Source organism: Canis aureus, chromosome 20 (genome assembly GCF_053574225.1).
Source record: "Canis aureus isolate CA01 chromosome 20, VMU_Caureus_v.1.0, whole genome shotgun sequence".
Lineage (NCBI taxonomy): Eukaryota > Metazoa > Chordata > Mammalia > Carnivora > Canidae > Canis > Canis aureus.
The window spans coordinates 54,654,143-54,673,849 of record NC_135630.1 but is presented as its reverse complement, the minus strand read 5'-3'; the positions used below and the strand labels follow the sequence as shown (position 1 = coordinate 54,673,849).

The 19,707-nt window shown below is 34.9% G+C and overlaps 1 long non-coding RNA gene across 7 annotated transcripts in view; it reads left to right on the top strand.

The window, feature by feature from the left end:
* LOC144291824 (uncharacterized) overlaps positions 1–19,707 on the top strand; it is a 323,842-nt gene that overhangs the window by 233,702 nt on the left and 70,433 nt on the right. For 4 of the 7 annotated variants that reach the window (XR_013359381.1, XR_013359388.1, XR_013359382.1 and 1 more), the window contains one exon: positions 2,179–2,331. The exons of the other annotated variants lie outside the window; for them this stretch is intronic. This is a non-coding gene — a long non-coding RNA (uncharacterized LOC144291824). The remainder of the gene's footprint in view (positions 1–2,178; positions 2,332–19,707) is intronic. 7 annotated transcript variants of the gene reach the window in all.

Sequence of the window (19,707 nt, the reverse complement as noted above, 5' to 3'; positions counted from 1 at the left end):
AATATATATGTAATTTCTTTCTATGTAATTTGCATATATAAACTTTTCCTATATATGAAAATTCTTTCTCAATCTTTCAATAAGTGTGTGTATTTTTTTCTCTTTCTGCATGTATATACAATTTCTATAAACATGTAACAAATACAAGGAAGAAATTTAGACTATGTCTTTTTTTTTTTTTTTAATTTCACTTCTAAGTATCCTCTTAGATACTTAGAGGTATACTGGGTATACTTAAGTACACCCAGTGTGGGGCTGCTCGAACTCACAATCCCAAAATCAAGAGTCACATGCTCCACCAACTGAGCCAGCCAGGTACCCCTAGACTGACTATATTTTTTACCTGAGTAAAGTTCCTGATACTCCGACCTTACAGATTAATTGAATCAGTGTCTCTAGAGTGGAAATCAGGACAGTGAATTTAAAATCCTTCATATTTGAGAACCACTATTCTTAAACATAACTCAAAATTACCTGCAAAGTCAAACAAATCCTTAATATTAGCTTAGTTTGTTGTCATCTTTCTCTTTATAGTTTGATTGGAACTTCCAGTTAACTAAGGTTCTACTCCAATGAATACAATGGTTTACACTTTAGACACTTTTTGTTTCTCTAGCCTCCATTGCTAACAAACGACTAGACTCCAAGTAGTTTTGAGTGCCTGAATTATCAGTATTATACTTCCCATAGAAATGACAGAAACAGAACACCTGATGAAGTTTGATGTAACATCTAATATCTAAGTATTTTTCAATCTCACCTTAATTTTTAAGTTGTCTAGTTCATTTATAAGTGCGTACAAAATTTAATGGCTTAAATAACAGATATTTAAAAAATAATAAACAGAGATTTATGTTTTCTCATCATCATGTAGATGGTCCAGGTGATTCTTCAGCTCCTTCCACCTGGCCTCATGCATACTCAACCCTTTACATGAAGACTAGAAAAGCCACATTCTATTTACCTATGTCCAGCCTGTACACAGGAGAATAGACAAATAGGCTCCATTTATTGATGATGGGAACAGCAACCAGTAATGTCATGTTGAAGAGGTGAAATTGGTTGGGAAATATTATAATGATCTCCCACAGATATTTATGTTCAAATTCTCATACATTCAGTTCACCCACACTTTCACATTTGCCTATGCACAGATTAACCAACTTTGAAAGCAAAATTTCACTCAATCCACCAATAACATGTTGATCCAACTGATGCATTAGTGACTCGGTGCTTCTTTTCATTCTTCTTTTAGAATTATTGTTATCTGATTTGTGCTCAAAATATGCACATGGTGGCGATTTCATCTGTGAAAACTTGGGGGACTTCTTTATTAATCATTATAACTGAGTACAGATCCTTTTTCAGCATGACTCATAAATATTTTTGAGTTTTAAAGCTCTTTATAATAACATTAATTTAATCTGTAAAATGACATTGCTTGCAAGAAATTCCATTTACAAATCTGAATAGGCAATGAATAGAAAGTGGTAGTGTCATTGCAAATTTTTGATGGAGACTGAAAAACAATAGAACGTTGGAAAACATGAAAATATCTTCTTGCTTCTAAAAGATCTGGCAAAGCTGTGACACTAATGAAGATGGAGTTTGCTTAGATGCATTTGCCTATATGCTGTTTACTGCCAAAGAAATGGTTATCTGACTAAAAATCTGTTATTGATTATTCAATTTAGTGTTCATATATTTAAATTTTATTCAGGTTAGAGTGATGTTGAAATTTGGGTTTCCCATCTTAGCATGCTGCTCTGTGGTTGACAACAAAAATGTTAAAATAAAATCATCTTCAGAGTATAAAATGGCCGTTGGAGAGCTGATTTCCATTTTGTGGTTTATGGTTTCTTCTTAATATCTGATAATGCAATTATGTCTCAGCAAAGAATGAATCTTCTCTGTAAAGTAAGCCATGCCCAGAATATTGATGACTTAAAGAACATAATATCACAGCCTTAAAAGGATCTTCATTTAGAGATGGTTTTTGCCATCTAAAATATTATTCAAAGCTAGAGATCTTTTCTCTCTTCACCAGGAAGAAATGTATAAAAGTAAGGATTTGGTTTCAAATTGTTTGGTGATGATATAGTTGAAGTTGAACTTGTTTTTTTTTTTTTCTTGCTATATGTTACATTGTAACACTTAAACAAAGGAATTATTTTTCAGCAACAAAGAAGTATCTTAAAACTACTCAACAGAATTTGAATCTTTCCTGAAATTCGATCCACACATTTCTTGGCAACATATCGTTACCAACCTTCATACTAAATTTCTTTGTTAGATGTACAAGTTGGTGGTGATGTCGGATATGAAACTACTGTAAGTACTTTCCCTTTTAAATTTCAGTTGTCAAGTCACGTTATCTAGTTTATAGTACTCTGAATTATATTCAGTGCTTTCCCATTCTTTGCTAACACAACATCTCATAAAATCACATAGGGTAACATAATATGACAGTTAAATTTAAGAGACCTCTTATTTTATTTGAAATTCAACCAATGTTCCAATTTAATGCCAATAGATGATTAGAGAAGAAATGACATCCTCGTTTCAGAGATATTTTTACTCCAATGTATTTTTAATGCTTTCATGTCTTTTATTATTTTGACAGGTTTTCAGAAACAGTTTCAGAAGCCCTTGTTTTGGGGCTGATTTTTATGAAGAGAGATAGGGACATATTAAAAGTTTTAAGACCACACTGTTATAATATATGATACTATTGGCTGAAAATAATTCTTAAATAGGCAATTTAAGTATTTACATTTTTGATCAAACTTCCTAGTGAAAACACCTGTAAACATATGTAAGATGATGAGGAGGTAAATGATTTCTTCTTAGTAATCTTTTCTTTTTCTTTCTTTCTTTCTTTCTTTCTTTCTTTCTTTCTTTCTTTCTTTCTTCTTTCTTTCTTTCTTTCTTTCTTTCTTTCTTTCTTTCTTTCTTTCTTTCTTCTTTCTTTCTCTCGTTTTTTTGTTTGTTTGTTTTTAGGGAAAGAGAGTGTTCACACAGGTAGTGGCAGGAGGGGCAGAGGAAGAGGGGGTGAGAATCTTAAGCCAACTCTCTGCTGAGCCCCCCTGTATGGCTCCATCTCACGACCCTGAATTAAGGTCCTGAGATCACAACCTAAGCAGAAAAATGAGTCAGTTCCTGAATGGACTGTACAACCCAGGCACCCTATGCTCTCGGTATCTTTTAAATGTTCTACTTAGTAGCACGCAACCTGAACCAGCTTAGAAATCAAGCAATAATTATTTTGAGAAAGTTCTGATGATGTGGTACTGGCACTTACTGAGAGGGGGTCAGTATGTGTGATAATATCTTTGATAATTAGAAGCAGAAGACAGTAATCAAATAATCAAGTAACAAAAGATGCGTAACCAAGATTGAATGTCGATTTTTAAAAAAATGAAATACTCTTCTTCCTGGACACTTTAAGGGCCTTAGAAGATGTGATCTCTAAATAAATAATGCTTTTATGGGAAAACAAACACACCTTGGTATTTTTTATGTAGTAGTGTTTTTGTACATGGTAAAATGCTAGAAACAAAGTACATTCACAAATATTGCACTATGTGATCCTCACAAACATCTGCAACATTTATTTCTCCTGTTAATCAATGAAAAACATGAAAATCTCTAAGATTAATTGGCTCATCTACTCCACACAATCATGTGGTAAAGTGAACAGGCCCAGACTCAATGATGGTTTCAACTTGCTACTTTACCACAGGTAGTGACATGTGCTGGTCTCATAGTGCATTATCCTGGGCTCATGATTAACCAAATTCCAAGAGATTCTAGGTTTTTGCTTTACTGCTTGTTTGCTTTAAATGTTTATCACTTTATAGCACTTGTACTTACATTTTGTGTGTAGGTTTCTTAGTCTTCTAATGCACTAAAAATTTAAGTGCTGAAAATTTATAAAAAGAGGTGAACTTCTTTTAGCAGGTGGAATTGGGAAGAGACAGATCCTACAGGGCAACAGAGCCATCAGAACAATATAGGACTAAAATATCTCCTACTATTTACATAACAGCCTCTGAGGAGTTTAAAGCACATTACAAATCCAATTTGACTAATCCCAATGAAGAGTAGGGAGCTGTGCAGGGAACTGTGAATGATCACTGCCTTCATTAACAATTTCCACTATACTGAAGAGGGACTGTGGCTTCTACTCAGATATCATAAATCTGTGACACAGCTGAGGCTGGAGGGAAACAATTGAAAACTGAGGAATGAGGCAGAGAAAGACAATGAGAAGAGGGAAGAACCTAAAATTATTCAAAGAAAAAAGTAGCGAAAAAAAAAAAACACTCTCTCCTACTCACCCAGGCCTTCCAAGGGCCAGGTGTGCCATGACCACATGTCTGAGACTCCTGGTTCTCTCTCTCCATGTCTGTCATGCTTAATGTTTGTATGTATTAAATCATTATAAATTATCACTTTCAAGTTTTGCTCATTTTATCAGAAGATTAACATCTCAGTAATGTCTATAGTTTTAAGAGGGCAGATACCAACTCTATCAACTTTAGTTTTTCTCTTCAAACTTAATTCCCTAAACAGTTATTAAATATAATAGCTATCTTTTGAGGAGCACCTCTACAGTGACAGTCACTCCTTATGCCATTTACCCTTCATTACAAACTTACAAGCATTATTAGATACATAAAATGGAATATTACTCAGCCTCAAAAAAGAAGGGAGTCCTGCTGTATGTGACAGTATGGTTGAACCCGGAGGACATCATGCTAAGTGCAATAATCCAAATACAGAAGGACAAATACTGCATGATTCCACATAAATGAAGTATCTAAAATAGTCAGATTTCTGGAAGGAAAGAAGAGAATTGTGGTTTTTAGGGGCCAGGGAAGAAGGAAAATGAAGATTTGCTAGTCATCAGGTAGAGAATTTCAGTTATACAAGATGAGTGAGTTCTCATGAGCCGCTGTACAACATCATGCCTACAGATAACACTTAAAAATGTGTCGGGGGTAGAGCTTCTGTTAGGTGTTATTAACATGGTAAAGTAAACATAAAAATAGACCATTCATTCATTTTAAAGTAGAAGAAGCAGAGTTTCAAAGATGCCAAAGCAATGTCCCAGGGTTACAGAGGTGGTAAGCAGTAAGCCGGAACACATCGTATCATTTAAGGTTCTCAAGAGAAATATGAATAGGAACCAGATGGAGATGACAGTATTAGTCTTCGACCGGATGAATGAGGTCCACCCACATTTTTGCAGGTAACCTCTTTATTAAAGTCAAATATGAATTACAGCTACAAAATACTTTCACAGCATCATTTAGATAGCATTTGACCAAGCACCATTGAGCACCATTTCCTAGCCAGATTGACACATAAAATCACCCATCACAACACATAAAATCTAAAACCCTGTGCTAGTCACATGGCAATGCCTTCAATATCAGAAGTTTTTGGAGCTCAATATCTTACTTATAATTATGGAATAAAAGTTGTTGGCATTCTAGCTACCTATTTGCTCCAAAGCATTTTTAAATTATGTATAAGTATGTATGTGCACAGGGATCCCCAGGTGGCTCAGCGGTTTGGTGCTTGCCTTTGGCCCAGGGCCTGATCCTGGGGTCAAGTTCTTGCATTGGGATCCCTGCATGGAGCCTGCTTCTCCCTCTGCCTGTGCCTCTGCCTCTCTCTCTTTCTCACTCTCTCTCTCTCTCTGTGTCTCTCATGAATAAATAAAATCTTTTTTAAAAAAGTATGTATTATGTGCATATGTGTACACATATGGATACATATATACATATATATGTACATACTAGCTGATTCAAGCTAAGGCTAGTAGGTGGCCAATTAGAATTAACAAAAAGTAGAAGAAAGATCATAATTAATTTTTAGAAAATGTTAATACATTCTAAAGCAAACAAGCTGTGGTTTACATAAATTTCATTGTCATTTTTTCCATTTTAGTGATAAGTGCTACATAAACTGTTTTTACGTCAAATACTTCTGTAAATTAAACATGTCTACCTATGTATCTTCCTGATTTTTTAACCTGTGTGCCATATAAAAGTTTTATTGACCAGTGTTTGCCCTCTATAGGTTGATGCATCGAACCACAAATTAAACCTGATACTCATCATGTAGTTATTGCATTATCTCAGGCACTGTGTCCCCTTCAAAACCCGTAGCAGAGCAGAGATGCACAAAACAGTAGTCTAGTTTGTTATAGATATTCGCTATTATTTGCTTATGCACACTCATCCAGAATTTCCTCTTGCTAGTAGGTGCCTTTAATTTTTACATGGAGGAAAACTGCCTTCTGGGGATCTCCTAAAATGGACCAATTCTAAATCTTTAGCAGATGATAAGATCACTACAACTTGTGTTTATAAAAAAAAAAAAAAAAAAACTCTAATATTTTTACAAAATCTCTTGCTTATGGAGCCTTAGCTATAAACTTGTATTTCTAGGGGCACCTGGGTGGCTCAGTTGGTTAAGCATCTGACTCTTGGCTTTGGCTCAGGTCATGATCTCCACAGGCTCCATGCTCAGTGGAGAATCTGCTGGAGATGCTCTCTCCTTTCCTGTCTCCCTCTCCCCCTATCCTTCATCGTTCTTGCCCTTTTTCTCTCTGTCTCCAAAAATAAGTAAATCCTTTTAAAAAGTATATTTCTATGTAGTTTTAATTCATCAAAAATTTATTTTCCCCTAAACAATGACTTGTTGAAATGTATGATTTTCAGATGACATTTTGTTTAGCTGTTTTATTAATGAACTTCACGATGTAATCTGTAAAGAAGATTTTGGATCAGATTGATGCTTTAGTAATGAGCTTGGTGGTATTATAATTCTAATTAATACCCTATTTAATATATTACAATAACTACTTTCATTCCCTTAAAAACTTGTTAATATTTTTATTAAAACTGAGAGAAAAATCTTAGAAGCTGTCAATAGTCAGAAAGACATTTGCTACCATAAGTGATTTCTATGATAAATACAAAAATGTGGACCTTAAAATATTATGTAAATTTTATTAAGTGACAAAGTCACACAGGTTTTGAGAAATTACACCACGGTTGCTCATTAACAGGTCTACATTAATGTAAATCTCCTTAAAGATTTATTTTCTCATTGTTTTGAAGAACAGTAACTTTACTGATGTATTAATGACCTAATTGTGACTAGCTGATCCCATTTTCATTTGAAGGATCGTTCCCTTGATCCATTCAATAAATACTGTATACGGGAAAAAGGAATTTGGATTGATGGGCAAGAATTGTAATCACCACACACAGATTTATGGGTTGAGGGAATAATGTGATTATGCAAAGAAAAATGAAATGATGCTTATGGGCCATTGATGAACAACACAGAGCGTTTGTATTTAGTATGTCATGGATGTGGAAGGTGGCAGGAAGAATTTTATGAAGTGTTCATTGTCTTAGAAGTGTGCAAGAGTCAGAGTATCGGAACTCCGTGTGTTGTGCCTTGAAGGGGAATATTTTCCTTTGCCAGTGACAGAATAAGATGTACCGTTGAAGCAGCAGAATCTTTCTTTGGAAATTCTCCAGATTCATATTTCTAAACAATTTTAGTCCCCAGTGGTATGATTTTTGTAGGGTTATATTGTTCTAGGAATCATTGGCCAGGGAGATTCAGGAGCCAAAGATTAGCATTATGTGACAATTCCTGAAACAGATAATCATTAAAATGATTTGAATTGAATATCCTAACATCAAACAAATTATTTGAAACTTAATGGATGAGGTTGGAATTAAAATTGTCTCAATAATATGGGATTCGAGCCTCATGTAAAAGAAGAAAAAATTGAGCATAACACAAAGACGAATAAACTTGAGGTTTAAAAATATGTAGAGTAAAACCTATATATTTTGGATAAAAGACAAATAAGACGATGTCTGTGTAATCCTACAGTTGGCCCTTCCCCCCTCTTTCAGCTGGATTTTTATGTCCCTCATCTAAAAGTACCCCACAGAGATGGATTGGCATACTAAGAGTTCTGTAGATATGAAAAATGGGTTCAATTTTACATCAATTAGCTAATCAACAGCAATTAAAATTGCAATTAGTGAAGTGCCAACTTCAGAAACTCCAGAGCTTCAGCTCTCTTGGAGTAAACTGAGAAAGAAGTGGGTTGCCTCTTCAGAGTTTACTGGACTTCATCAAATTTGTTGATATAACCAAATTCACCTGAATTAGCTGTAATAATTGGTATATTGTGAACAATTCATACTGAAATGTGGACTTGTGTGTGATTTTGAAAACTAGGGCAAGTTTGCTGGAAGGTTGAATTTCATCTTTGCTATTTGCTTCTAATTGTTTTTGACATTTTCATTTCCAAAAATGTAAAGCAAAGGAAGTTTACTAACATTTTGTTCTGATTTGCATGCAGTCAAAGAGTTTGGAATTTTTTTCTTCCTGCTAGATAGAATATTTTAACTAGTAGCTTTTAAAAATGTGCATTTGCCTAATAACTAGATGAAATTTTGTTTTCTATATAGAAGTTCATATGATTTCATTATGAGTTCTTATGTTTTCAGAATTTCCTTAAAAAACATCTCTGCTTCTTGTAACCCCAATTGAGTAATTTATAATTGTTATCTCATAATATTGACTCCTGGAGACAATAGAGACACGGAAACCCATCTTTTGCTAGCAGATGATATAGTCCAATTTTACAACACCTTCCTTCCCATGTAGCTGATTTGTACAAGTAAAAAGGTGTAAACATAAGGGATATATGAAATTAGTTTTTCACTTTGGGATGGGCATTCAAATTGCCTTAAAATTAATGCTGGGTATATCTGTTTTCCTAATAATGGATGATAAATGACATTGATATTGTTCATAACTGAGAACTTAAAGTTTAGAGTTCCGTTCTTTCTGAAGGTATATCTTCTGTTGCTAAGATAGCAATCTCAGTAGTTAGAAACAGATGGGGCTAAATTTTAACATTGTCACATCTTGTGTAGGCTGGACAGGTGTCTTTTCATGTAGCAGGAGATCGCAACCCTACATGTATCTTAGGGTTGCTCAGATGATCATATAAAATAATATGGATCATTTTCCAAGCACTCAGTAACTTCTAAACTTTTTTCTTTTCTTCCTACAAGCCCTTCCAACTCACCCTTACTCTCTGGTCTAGGCATGGTGTACTATAAGCTCTTTGGCTAATCAGGTCCTCCACTTACCCACCCTTGCTGGGTCATCCACCAACATGGACACTTGCCTTTTTCTAGTTTCCACCTGTTTAAAAAAAACAGCCTACTTGTTAAGGTGATGCTTGGAGATCCTTATTTATGAAATCCCAATTGATTGCCAGCCTAATGTTGAAATAAAATGGCTCTCTATGCAATAATGTCGCTTCTTTTTACAAATTTCATATTTTCCCTGAGATTATATGAAATTTTGAGTGTGTACTTTGGAATTCTTATACAAGTAAACATAGAAGTAGAAAGCAAAAATCAGACCATAATAATGTAGCTGAGTTTGATTATTCATCTCTCTCTCTCTCTCTCTTTTTGTCTCCATCAAGCACCCATTGGTCCATATCAGCTCTAACTGCGTTCTATCATTCTTCTCTTGCCCATTTTCTTTCTACAGATTTGTTCCTACGTGTCTGCTAAAATTCTCCTATTTCTGGTCTCTTCACTGGCAGTTTTTCTCTGTTTGGAGTATATCCCTCCCAGACTTGTCCTTCACCTCTCTCAATTCCTTGTTTTAATATCACCTCAATGAATCCTTTTCTAATCACCTTATTGTAAATTGCCACCAATTATTGCACCACAGAACTACAAATCATCTTTTTTTATTCCTCAGCACTACCTACCTTCTAGTTTATATCACTCATTTATTGTGTTTATTGTTTATTTTTATTTAATCATACTATAACACAAACCTCTTGAGTGTTCTTTAAACCTGGAAGACAGACTGAATTGTTAGAGACACATTTATAAGATTTATGCATGTTTTATGTACCAGTAGTTTCTTTATTCTCCTTGCTGAGCAGTATTCCATTGAATTAAGATAATACAATACCTTGTCTATCCTATTCTTTTGCTGGAAGTGGTTATTGCTAATTTGGGGTTATTTCTACTTTTTTTACTTCTAATAAAGCCAAAATTTGGTTCTTTGAAAATATCAACAAATTAACAAATACTTAACAGGACTAATTGTAAGAGTAAGAGGAAGAACACAAATTGACATTGTCAAAAATGGAAGAGGAGTTAATAAAGACATTAAGAAAATGAAAAGAAATAAGCAAATTTGGCTACTTAGAAACGAAAAGATCTCTGCAATTGTGAATTAAGCAAAGATTTTTTAGATATTACAAAAAAACCCCACAAAAAATGATAGATTTAGTTCTACCAAGTTAAAACCATTTGCTATTTGAAATACAAATTTAATAAAGGAAAAGGCAAGCAACAGAATGGGGGAAATTATTCACAATACATATATCTGACAGAGGACTTGTAACCAGAATATATAACCACTTCTTATACATCAGTAAGAAGACAAAAACTCAAAAACTCAAAAAAATTTGAACAAGCATCTTAAAAACAATGATAGAATGATGCTATTAGCACATGAAAAAATGCTCAGTCATTTGATTGTTAGGGAAATGTAATTTAAAACCACTGTGAGGAGATGCCTGGGTGGCTCAGCAGTTGAGCCTTTGGCTCAGGGCGTGACCCCGGGGTCCTAGGATGGAGTTCCCCATCGGGCTCCCTCCGGGGAGCCTGCTTCTCCCTCTGCCTGTGTCTCTCATAAATAAATAAATAAATAAATAAATAAATAAATAAATAAATAATCTAAAAAGAACACAATGAGCTACACTCTTATCAGGATAGCTAAAAATAGAAAAGTAGACAATAGTAAGTGTTAAATTAGTTACACGGGGAGGCCATTAGACTGAGGCATTTCTAATGTTGTGGCAGCTAATCTGGGAAACCAAAACCTAGTCCTGTAAACGCCTCAAAGTTACAAAATCAAAGCACTTAGGACAGTCGATTACAAAGAGGCGACCAGGCTTTAAGCCACAGCCAATCCCATCATTTCCTTTATTTGCTTCTGTACTATTTCTATGTAAGTTTTTCTGTAGCTCCTGCCAGTGGAGCCCTCCTAGTCACTTCCAGTTTGGCACTGACCACTTGCAATAGATTTTTGCTCAAATAAAGTCTTATAAATTTTAATATGCCCCTCTTTATCTTTTAACCCAAGTATTGGTGGCGGTGTAGAGGAAACAATACTCCAGTATAGTACTTAAGAGAACTAAAAGTATATGGTCTCCTTAGAAAGCACGTCAGCATGAATGAATCCCAAAATTGTTATCCTAATGCAGGGAGCAAGGCACAAAAAGATTTAAGATATATTAAATGCTAGAAAATGCCCACTAATATATGTGACAAAAAGCAGATCGGTTGTACCTGGGACCAGATATGGGTAAATGACAAACTGTAAAGTGTCACAGGGAATCTTTTGGAGGTTGTGGAAGCGTTCTGTGTCCTTATCGTGGTGGTGGTTTATGTATTTATATATCCATCAAAACTCATCAAATTGTACAATTTAAATGGATGCAGTTTATTTGATATATACTTTCACTTTCGAAAACTGATTAAAAATATCTATATTATAGATATAGATATAGATAGATATAGATATAGATATAGATATGCCTCTGTCTGGTGGGAGATGCCCCGATGAGGCTCCTTGAGTAATCAAGGAAAAAACAAGAAGGAAGGAAGGGAAAAAGAAAGAGAAAGAAGGAAGGAAAGGAAAAATAAATGAAAAAGGAAACAGGAAACCCAGAAAGGGAAACAGGCCAGTTTGATTCTAATGTAACCTAATGGTCTGTCTCTCTGACACCTCACAGAATTTTTATTGAAAATACTGAACTGAAGAGCTGGTTCTATAATTACCTTCCAGCCAAATGTTGCCAGAAACACATCTGTAATTATTGTGTTTGTTAATTGTTGTATTAAGGGAAAATGATCACCCCAGGACATCTCTATAAGAGGGTTAAAAAAAAAAACAGTTATAAAAGGGTTTAGAATTATTTTCAGTGATTTTTGTGGGGGGGAAGAGATTTGAGGCAGTGGGACTTTAGATACTGTCAGAAAGTTGGAGTACAGACATACCCGGTCCTTCTGTGTTTCACTTTATTGCATTTTGCTCTGCAGATCCTGCATTTTTATAGGTTGAGGGTTTACAGGACCTTGCATTGAGCAAGTCTCTCCAATACCATTTATTCACTTGGTGTCTCTGTGTCACATTTTGGTAATTCTCACCCCGTTTCAACTTTTTCTGATGTGGAAGCTGATACAGAACCTTCAGCGAGTTACCCCAAAAGTTCTACCTGAGATCGTTAATAAAGGTGGCCACAGTAAACAACACATTTTTCAATGCAGACAAAACAGTCTTATATTGGAAGAAGCAGCCATCTAGGACTTTCATAGCTAAGGAGGAGAAGTCAGTGCCTGGCCTCAAAGCTTCAAAGGACAGGCTGACTCTCTTGCTAGGGGTGAATGCAGTTGCGGACTTTAAGTTGAAGACACTGCTCATTTATCATTCTGAAAATCCTAGGGCCCTTAAGAAATGTGCTGAGTCTACGCTGCCTGTGTTCTATAAGTGGAACAACAAACCTAGATGACACCACACCTGTTTACAACATGGTTTATTAAATAGTTTAAACCCATGGTTGAGACCTACGGGTCGAAAAAAAAAAAAAAAAAAGAAAAAGGATTCCTTTCAAAATACTACTGTTCACTGGCAGTGCATCTGGTCACTCAAGAGCTCTAATGGAGATATACAGTAAGATTAAGGTTGTTCCTATGCCTGCTAACACAGCATCCATTCCGCAGCCTATGGATCAAAGAGTAATTTTGACTTTCAAGCCTTATTATTTAAGAAATACGCCTCATAAGGCTATAGTTGCTGTAGATAGTGATTTCTCTGATGGGTCTGACCTGTTGCAATCTCATGATAAAATTTTAATGGATGACGGTTGTTCTTATGGATGAGCAAAGATCGTGGTTTCTTGAGATGGAAAATTCTCATGGGAAAAATACTGTGAAGACTGTTGAAATGACAACAAAGGACAGAATATTACATGAACTTAAAGCAGTGGCAGGGTTCAAGAGGATTGACTCCAATATTGAAAGAAAAAAAATGTGGGTAAAAGGCTCAAATGGCATCACATACTATAAATTAATTGTATGTGAAAGGAAGAGCCAATCAATGCAGCCAACTTCACTATTGTCTCATATTAAGAAATTGCCACAGCCACCCCATCCTCAGCATCCTTCACCCTAATCGGTCAACAGCCATCAACGCTGAGGCAAGAACTTCCATTAGCAAGATGATTATGACTTGCTGAGAACTCAGATGATGGTTAGCAATTTTTTAACAATGAAGTATTTTTAAATTTAAGGTCTGTACATGTTTTAGACATAATGCTAGTGCACACCTAATAGTCAACTGTTTAGTGTTCGCTTTTGCATGCACCTGAAAATTCATTTGGCTCACTTTATCGTGATACTCAGCTTTACTGCAGTGCCCTGGAACTGCGTCTACAATATCTCCAAGGCACACCTGTAATTCTGTACTTACTTATTTTAGCAAATTTTATCTCTTAAAGCATAAGGTTAAAACTGTAATTAGTAAAGAGCCACCAGTCACTCATATTCATCGGGATAAATATACATTTAATCATTTTGTGTCTTGGACACTGCTCTTGTTTCTTTACGTTCAGACACAAGTATCGAGTTGTTTTATCTTGATCCATCATGGTCATGGAGTGGCCTTTTTTATGTTTGTGTTTTATGAAATTGTTTATGCTTAATAGGAGAGCACCTAGACCTAGCAGTGAGTGTAATGTTAGCTCATGTCAATACCAAAGCCTTACTGATACTACTTGGCTAGCTCGCGGATGTTGAGGGCTGCTTTTCTCTTCCTCAGCTCAAAACCAAACCAAACCAAACAAAAAAACTTTGGAAAAATGTCCTCACCAAGGAAGGGGAGAAGTCCCCTTATCATTTTCCGTGACATTTGAGACAACAAAAAAATATATAGGTATTAAATAATCTTATGACTAATTGTGTAATAATATACACATTTTCAGATTTTGATGAAATGTATAATTTTAATAGAAATGAATTAGCAAAATTGACTAAAGTCTTAGCCTGAATTGATTTCATTACAAGTGGACTAGACTGATCAGATTCTTTTCTTTGGAAATTTGGAGTTTATCTAACATTTTTAGTCCTGTGACGTACTTTGATCTAAAAAAAGTTAGAGTATTTTTAATGTTCATATTTTGCCTTGTGAATTGGGGTATAGGTTGAACTAATATCTAATGACAAAAATAAACATGTATTCGGAAGAAAAACGAGAAGTAATATCCTTGATTGACTCCCTGATGTCTTTCTAGTTTCCATTTCCATTTCTCTTCATGATCCAGCTGCATTACGTTCTTGACCTTCAGGAGATAGATAGTATCATTATTATAGTCCCATTTTATTTGCCTAAAATAAAAGAAAAAGCCTTTTGTTTCTTGCAACAAAACAGTCCCAAGTAATTTAAGACTAAAGATCACTTTACTGTAACTATAAATATCTAATACAGGAATGAAAAGATGTTTTATATTGAGAAAATATATTTATGTAATAGATGACACTGAAAGGTTAAATAATAGTTCCTGCTTTGGTCATGTTAGTTTGTGCCTTTCATTGTTGATGCTTTATCATAACAGGTCTGAGACAGACATGCACTTCATAAATACCTAACAAAGATTTTTTAAATTTCATATTCTCATGTCTAATACAAGATATTATGAATTTGAGTATCTCAGACTGATGTCTAGAAAGGGAGGAGAAATAAAAAGAGAAAAAATGGATTTCTGTCACTAATATTAGACAAGTTTGAATTCAGCAACAAAAGCATTAAATGATATAAAGGGATATAGACATATTTTTGTTATAGCTCTCTTGAATCCATGTGCATGCATCTAATAGAATGCCATTAAAATGTAAAGTAGAACCTGAGAAAATATAGTGAAAGTATGACACAATTCAATATATTAGAAAACTTTAGCATATTACTCCAAATCCTTGAAAGTCTACTTGGTTAAAATATATGAGCCTGGACATCCCGGGTGGCTCAGCGGTTTAGCACCACCTTCAGCCCAGGGCGTGATCCTGGGGTCCTGGGATGGAGTCCCACATCGGGCTCCCTGCATGGAGCCTGCTTCTCCCTCTGCCTGTGTCTCTACCTCTCTTTCTCTCAGTCTGTGTCTCTCATAAATAAATAAATAAAATCTTTAAATATATATATAAATATAAATATATGTAATATATATATGAGCCTGTATATGGATTTGTATATGAATGATACTGTCTATTCTGTTGATAAATACGTTTGTATATTAGATCTACGTGGATGACAAACTCTAAGGTAGCCCAAAACCCTCTCCGTGTCCATGCATTGGTGCAATACCCTCCCCTTGAGTGCAGGTAGGAACTGTACCTTGTTTCTAACCAACAGAATGTGGCAAAGCTGATAGGATGTCATTCCCATGATTGTGTTACGGTCGTATAAGGTTTTCTCTTCTAGAAGACTGTCACTCTTTCACCGTCCTTGAAGAAGCAAGCTGCCAAATTTGAACTAAGAAAGGGCCACATAAGCACAATGCTGTGATGACCTCTGAGAGCTTAGGTGGCGCCTGGTTGACAGGCAGCCCAAAACTGAAGCTCTCAGTCCTGTAACCTGAAAATGAATTCGGCCAACAGCTTAAGTGAGCTTCAAAATTGACTCCTTTTCAGTTGACCCTCCAGCTAAAAACACATCCCAGCTGACATCTTTATTGCAGCCTGGTGAAACCCTGAAGCCAATAACCTGATTAATCCATGCCTCCACTCCTGACCCACAGAAACTGTGGGAAAATAAATGTGTATTGCTTTCAGCTGTAACTGTGTGGCACCTCGTTACACAGCAACGGAAGACTAATGCAGGTATCGGTACCTGAAGGAAGAATGCTTCTCTACAAAACAGCTACAAAGGTGGAGGTGGTGCTGGAATTATGAGTGGCTGAAGACTGGAAGCATTTTGAGGAGCATGATGGAGAAAGCCTAAATTGACATGAGCAGATTGTTAGGGGAGATCTGCAGATTAAAGATGCAGTTGGGGCACCTCAGTGGCTCGGGGGTTAAGCAGCCAGCTCTCGATTTCAGCTCAAGTCATGATCTCAGGGTCATGAGATACTCCTAGGGTCAAGCTCTGCCCCCAGAGCAGAGTCTATTTGTCCCCTTCCCTTTGCTACCCTCCCTCGTGCTTGCTCTCTCTCAAATAAATACACAAATAAAATATTTGTTTTAACAAGATGCAGTAGGTGAGGGCTCAGAAGGAAATGGGGACCATGTTATTGAAAACTGGAGTGGCCCTGGTAATGAAGTAGCAGAATGCTTAGTGCAGTTGACTACTGCAGTTACATAGACAGCAGAGCTTGTAAGTGGTAAACTTGGTTAGAAACCTGAGATTTCTTAGAAAGGTATTGAAGATGGTCACTCTTTCTTCTTGCTGCTTATGGAAACGTAAGAGGAGAGAGACCAACTGAAGAAATGTTAAGTAAATGGAAATGGAGACATAGGACCGCTGCAAAGTTTAAGGTCATGGTCTTTCAGGCATTTCAGCAGGACCAAAGATCGAAGTGTCTCTGGAAAAGATATGTGAGTGTGGCTTTGCTTTAATGGAGTGGACTTGAATGAAATAAATGGGAGACATAAAAAATTCCTGGTAAAATTATTTTAACAGAAACAATGCCAACTTGGACTAAAATGTAGAGAGAGAATACAAAATGGAAGGTGGCTACTGGATGTCCCCAGAATTCTGTCTCTTTCTCTTTCTATATATATATATATATATGTCCATATATATATATATGTTCTATCTCTAATTAAATTTATTTCAAAACTAGTCTTTGTATTATTAATTTCAAGTGTATTTTGCTTTAAATGGAAAAATTGTACATATATTTATACGTACCAATATAAATATAGAAATACCTTGCCTGATACTTTCAATTCTGTTTTCTCTTTTCCAAAAAAGGTATATTTATGTTTAATATTAATATTAAAAATATATATTTTTTACTTTACTAGTTTGGCTTGGTTTGCTAATTTTTTCTTGAACTTTTGAGGAACTATGTATATGCAAAATTTGTTTTATAAATAAATTTAATTAAGATAAAAAATCTCTCTCTTATATTGCCACCATGCTTGTCTCTTTAACCTGTGAACTATATTAACAGTTATTTAAAGTTTCTAAATAAATTTAACATTTTGGGTTTTGGTTTATTACCTTTAATGCTATTGACATTGGGGAAGGTTTATATTGAATGTTTAGAATTTTTGCTGCAGACTCATATTTGTTATAGATTAACTGTTAGTTAAATTTCTGCGTTTTACAATATATATTCTATATATAAAAATGAATTTCCTTAAATTGTTGCATCTAAAGCTACCGATGCACATATATTAAAATCTCTTACTATGATCGTGGATGTTTTCCAAAGTTACTGCATAATCTGTTTGTTTTTAACCTGAATTATTTAGAGAAGCTTTCTGATGTCCTAATCGAGGTAATAGAGGGCAGAAAGTCAAAGAATTTTCTTTCTGATTTCCATCCCTTCAGTTTAACTTTTATAAGTTCATAAGCAGTGATCAATTATTTTTGAATAACTCTTCTTATGGGGGAAAAAAAAAGTTGTCTGAAATGCTATAACTGTTCCAGAATAGGAATGTAGGAGTAAATCATAGAAAGACAGTCTCTACATTTTATCTGATCACCCTCACCACCCCTATCTTTCCATTAAGAACCCATCATGTATCTATTAGTCATAAATTTGTATACATTCTTTTAAGACCTATTTATATTTTAATCCACTACCTTTTCAGCATAATGAGCCCGTTATGCATTTTACTCACAGCATACATTTGTACTACTTTTAATTTGTTCTCCCGTCTACAGTGCTTTCTTTAAGGGTCAAGGGATGCAGAAATTACAACTGTATATGGACGAAAAATGCACGGCCTTATTTTCAGTTTAAAATCTGCAAGCTTGGTTTAGATAATACTTATTATTGATATGACAATGGAACATTTTTAAATGCATCAAGGATTTCCCAGAAAAAAGATACATTACCTCTGGGTACCAAATAATCTGATGTTATTCTTTCTTACATGCATATAGTTGTACACTACAGTGGCTACTTTATTTACATTACACAGGAGAGTGCCATTTAAGCCATAAGTACAACTCTACATAATTCAACTTAGTTTAAACATCTTGCTAGAGGAACTGTAATCAAATTTAGCTTCAGGACATACTGTAGACTAATACAAAAGCTCTATATGCACAGTTAAGATTATACTACAAATGTGGTTCCTATTTTATTATTTGATGAATGGTATGTCACAAAGTGTTATGTGATTCCATAATAAAAGATGCTATTATAATGCCTCTGCCCAGAAGGACAAAGTTAATCTTGCCGAGAGGACTTGAACTCTCAAATTCTAGAGCTAAGTAAGTTGCCTTAGGGCTCGTCCTTTTGAGCTCTCAGAGTGGAAGAAAATCTATGTGGACATCCAAATCAGGTCTCCCAACTGTATTAGGCTCCCAAAAGCATGCTCTCGAGATGTTACATCACTTATGTCAAATATTACTTTAAAATACATATACCGTTAAATGTCTTTAAACCATTAAAGCAGCTATTCCTATCAAACTCAGCAAAAGATACTATTTATGAACAAATAAGTATAGTATAGATTTAAGCAGCAATGATGTGTACTCAACCCAACCACAAATTACTTCCAAATAATGAACTTCCTCCTTGACCCATCTCAAATCCATTATAGCTTTCTAATAAAAGCGTTATCTCCAAAAGGGTATGGTTCAAAATAAAAAAAATCTGGGAGCCATAAAATAAATTAATTGATTGGATTATATCATTGACAAGTTGTACTTGAACAGATGAGCTACCTAATAGATGTGCTTCACTGGAAGAAAAATTCCATCAGTCCTTCATGTATATCCCAGCACATGATATAGATGGGATAATGGTGGCCATGTGTGGCTAATAAGTAAAAAGTGTGGTTCTCAAAACTAGAGAACACCTTGGATACAAACTTAATTCTTAATTTTATCTTAAACTAAAATTACATTTTTATTTTATTCATTTGTAAAGAAGAGAGCCTAGACAAGGCATGTTTGTGAAGAAGATTAATTTAGATTCTAATTTTAAAGAGATCATCCCCTAATTCTGTGTAATGGTATTACTAGGGTAGCCAGTAATGTTTTTCTAACCTATAAAGACAAAAATTAAGCTTCACATGTTTATTTTTTTGCATAATTTACATCATATACTTATGGTTGTAATATATAACATGAACATCAAAGCTTTGACTTCTGAAAACTTAGAGACTCAAAACAAGAAACAGAGTCATCTGAAAGAAATGTTGGAGTAGCAACTCTGAGATGAAAAATCATGATTGACTAAAAGGAGGCATTTAGAATGGAAGTATTTAACAATGGCACCACTATTGTGATGCTATTAATAATAGACAATTGGGACAGAGTTCATAATGACTTAATCCCTAGTCCATTAACTTTTATGAATTTAATAAAAATCTATTAAAATGA